The sequence below is a fragment of the Aedes aegypti genome, chromosome 2, assembly GCF_002204515.2.
Source record: "Aedes aegypti strain LVP_AGWG chromosome 2, AaegL5.0 Primary Assembly, whole genome shotgun sequence".
Lineage (NCBI taxonomy): Eukaryota > Metazoa > Arthropoda > Insecta > Diptera > Culicidae > Aedes > Aedes aegypti.
The window spans coordinates 361,234,350-361,238,835 of NC_035108.1; the positions used below are offsets into that span (position 1 = coordinate 361,234,350).

Sequence of the window (4,486 nt, forward strand, 5' to 3'; positions counted from 1 at the left end):
CCGTTGTCGAGAAGCAGAGGCAAACATGGTCTCCAATTAGCAAAGGTTACACACTAACATGCCTTCCCCCAATCCAAACCTGACCGCAAGGCGTGGCCGGCGCCGTTTTTGACCCGGTATAATTAGAGACATTGAATTATGCACACTGAAGAAAATTATGGCCAATCCCGGCCGGTTCATTCTTTGTGCATCTTCACTGACTTCGGTCAATCACGGAATAGCAACCATTGATATGTGTAGTAGGGTGGTTCAAAAAATCATTTTTGATCCACACTAAAACTAATAACTAATTACTGGGGCGTCCGATTTGAGAACGGTTTTCGGCAAAGTTGTATCAGATGAATGTATCTCACAGTATAAACGTAGTTCTAATCCCCAAGAGCACATGGGCAAACACTATGACCGCTTGAATGAGTTGCTTGCTTTTCCCATAGTAATTCCCATATAAACTTTAAATGGCTTGTGCAGTCTCAGTTTTCATCCGAATGAGCTAAAATTTTGGGAGGACAATCAAAATTTGATCTAGAATCGAATGAACGGTGTGAAGCAAAAACGATTTTTTGAACCACTAATGTGTAGTCAGTCTAAGCTAAGCTAAGCTCAGCTGAGGATCTTAAGTACAGACTATTGAAGAAAATTTGATACTAGCGCCGTCTAGCGGATGACCTCTCATTCACCCTTTTCTCCGCCAGACAGCCCTCAATCTGCTGAATATCTTTGCTGAAGACACCAACCTTCTAGCTGATAAGGATTGTTTGAGGTGGAGAAGATTGAAAATTTTTGTTCACTAGCGCCACCTAGCGGATGTATCTCCAATCAGACTCTTCACCGCCAGATAACCCTTGACATGCTGAATAACTTTGCCGAAAACACCAATCTTCTTTAAATTAATTGACTCATTACGCGTGGTAAATATGGACAAATTATGGGTAAAATTATGAAAAAAATCCACGTGCTTGGCTGGGATTTGAACCCAGGACTCTTGTATTCAAGACGAGCGCTTTACCAACTAAGCTACCGAGCCACTAGGTGTCCCAATAACTGAGTTGATTACAAGTTTGGAATTCAAATTCCCACAGACCACGCAGACCCTTTTCATAACCCACATCCATCCATCTCATGTTACTACACACGCGGGCAGAGCGAATATTTGAATTTTGATTTCTCTATATAACAGTTAGTCGAAACGAAGCTAAAAGTAGTATTCACATTGAATATAGAGGGTAGCACAAGAAGAAAGTATACACACTCACATTTCATTAATAGACATTGCACGCTAAGAATCAAACCAAAACGAGAAAAACGTAACAGTTGAAAAAAATCTGTAGCAGAGCAGAGTGTCTGTTAAAAATAAAACTTTTTCAATAAAAAAAAAACCCACTGGATCCGGCAAAAATGTTGATTTTCATGAATATTTTTTGGTCCTTCGAGCCGGATCCAGTGTTTAGAGACCAAGTTTGCGAAGATTTAACGGTTCGAGTGATCCAAATGTTGAACTACGGACAATATGTTGATGTGTATCTAAAACTCCGGTCAGAAGATAGATAGTTCAGTGACCTGTAAACAACTGTCTGATCAACTACCGAAAAGCTAAACATTACATATAATTTGCAATTGGATTAGATGGACAAATTGATGTGAAGATTTGCGAAAAAGTTATATGTCTTCTCAGTGAGAATCGAACTCACGACTCCCCGATCTCTAGTTGGGGCGCGTTACCACTACGCCATGAGAGGACTCATGAACGCAGAAGTTAATCTGAATTCGATTTCAACTCAATAATCACGAGGTCCTTTTTCGGAAAGTGCACCTCTTTCGGAAGAATTAGATGCCCATCCAAACACAACGCTTTCTATATATATCCAATGCCTAGCCCGAGAGCGCATTGTTTATTGGGTATTTCATTTCGTGAAAGCTTCACTGTAGCGGTGGTCAATCGACAAGAAATTGAGTAAATTGATAATCTACCATATCTCAAGGGATTGATGGATGGAGATGCGGTAAGGATGGTCGGTCATACTGAGCTTAGCAACGGATGGTCGACGAAACGAGTGAAGAGCTATTGCGAGTTGTGGACATATTCGAGGAGCATATTTCGGGCTTAAGGAAGCTCGGCGAACCAGCTGAACAATGGAGTTCCAGTCTGATTTATAATTTGTATACTCGGTTACATTCCAACACTGTAATGCGTTTGATACAAAAGATTACGGAGTTCAGTCGTCAGAGATGAGGATTAGCAACTGCCAAGAAATGCCGAAATACTGTGATATGTCCAGCTTTCTTCAAGGATATGCAACGGTTTTACTGTCAACAGTCAGCTATACAATTACAATACAATTAGTACTGAGTCCTGCGCGTTTTACGGCGGCCGGCGTTAGCAATAACCCAACAATGAATAACAACACAAGCAACGAGGAAGAGACAACGAATAAGTGGAGAGTCAAACAATAAGGATACAAGCAACAAGGACGAGACAACGAATAAATGAAGAGTCAAACAACAAATAAGAAAAATGGTGAGGCAAAAGGTAACGAGGAAGAGACAAAGGATACAAAGAGAGACATGCAAACAGTAAGAATTAATAAATAAGTGGCGAGACAAACAGCAATAATAAATGAACTGAAAGATAAACAGAGAAGAGGCAATTAATAAGTAGAGAGACAGAAAAACGTGATTTGGTTGTGAGACAAACAAAGCAGAAAAATAGATAAATGAAATGTAACGAACAAAAACATTAATGAAGGGATCGCTCAAATAAAAGAAAACATGTGATTGGAAGACCTTAAAGGAAGAAATAACCAAATTTAGTTACGAAAATTAAGCTAAATTTAAAACACTAGGCAGTTATTAAGTATAATTAGCTAAAAATTCTGGCGGCCTCCATGTTTACTCGCTTCTAGATAAGGAATTATTAAAATATTTGAATTTTGATTTCTCTATATAACAGTTAGTCGAAACGAAGCTAAAAGTAGTATTCACATTGAACATACCCAACTAACATTCACTCATTTAACAAACACCATTATGGCAGTTTTATCCAGCATCATGTTTTATAACATTTTAATAATTTCCATGGCCAACCTTTGTTAAAGCATTGTTCACACAAATTTGGAGAAACTTTAAAGCATGTTGTTGAATACCAACTTTATTTTTCAGCTTTAAAAACGTTTTACAAGCATTTAGTTCAGCTTTTATACGGCTGGTCTAAAAATAATTAAAGATCAATAAAAACAAAAATATATTTTTCTAGGCACTTTTATAAATGTAGTGTGCACTATTATTATGATAGTATAACAATCTTATTTAAAAATCGCATGTATACTGGATTCGAACTCGAGACCTTCCAATCGTCAGCGGCTTGCCTTGCCATCTGCGCCATCCTAGAATTGATGATTATACCGTCCAGTGCAAAATATAAACTTCTCATAGCTGAATATTGACCATGTTCGAGCTTCTATTCGACAACGTCTAATCAACACATGGTAAGCTAATCTACAACTGAACAAGCATATTATTCAGCTGCTGTTTAGTGCTGATCCAAGCTGAGTTCAGTCGGCTATTTTTAGCGCACAGTGAGAAAATTTATGTCGATGTTGGTCAAAATAATGTTTATTTACACAAAGTAAAAACAGTCTGAAATGATTAATCTAATTTCATAATAAGTTTTAGTTTGTTCAAAAATGATTAATTACCTTAAATAATTTTATAAATTATAGTTTGATTATTTTTTTATTTGTATTTTTCATAAACCTATTACATATGCATTGAAGTAAAAGTTCTCTGTATGAATATGAACCCACCTGAAAAGAAAAATATTCGAATATCTTGATGCAATTTTTATTTTCGGAAATGGCCAAGTAAATCATTTTTCTTAGAGTGCAGTATTTATTCTGTTGTGAAGAAATGTCATTTCAAATGTAGCTGGCTTTAGAAATTTATTTAATCAATTCTGTCAAAGAAATTTCCATTTTTCTTGTACGGAAAAACATCCCGAGCAGGCGAAAAAAGCTTAGCAATAGAAAATATAATATGGATAGCTTAAAATGATATTAACTTGATAGATGTATGATATAAAATATCTGGAAATGATATCTAAAATAAACTACTAGAACAAAATTGGCATGTCATATTTAGATTCTGCAAGATTTTACCAATAGCTGCGAGCTATTCATTAGATCTGCGTACATCAAATTTTTCATAGGTTTAGAAGTTCCAGGAACAAAATTTTGATATTGTCTTCAGATATTTTATCTCTTATGTCAATCAAGTCAATATCACGCTTTGTTTGTCAGTACTTTGCTCCTACTCGGAATACTTAGCTTAAATGCTTATTTTTGTTTTTCACAATAATTATGAATTTCTGGAGACTGACCATGTTTATTTTCTGAACAGCTGTTTCAAAAGTTTTAAGAAAACATATTTTATGAGCTTTGAAATGCATTCGGAACTCAACACGAATTTCGGATATTTTGTCCATTTTATGAAA

The 4,486-nt window shown here is 36.1% G+C and overlaps 1 non-coding gene across 1 annotated transcript; it reads right to left on the minus strand.

The window, feature by feature from the left end:
* Nucleotides 1-952: 952 nt before the first annotated feature.
* Trnas-uga lies at nucleotides 953-1,024 on the minus strand. Its single transcript has one exon. It is a non-coding gene; the product is annotated as a tRNA-Ser (tRNA).
* Nucleotides 1,025-4,486: the final 3,462 nt, after the last annotated feature.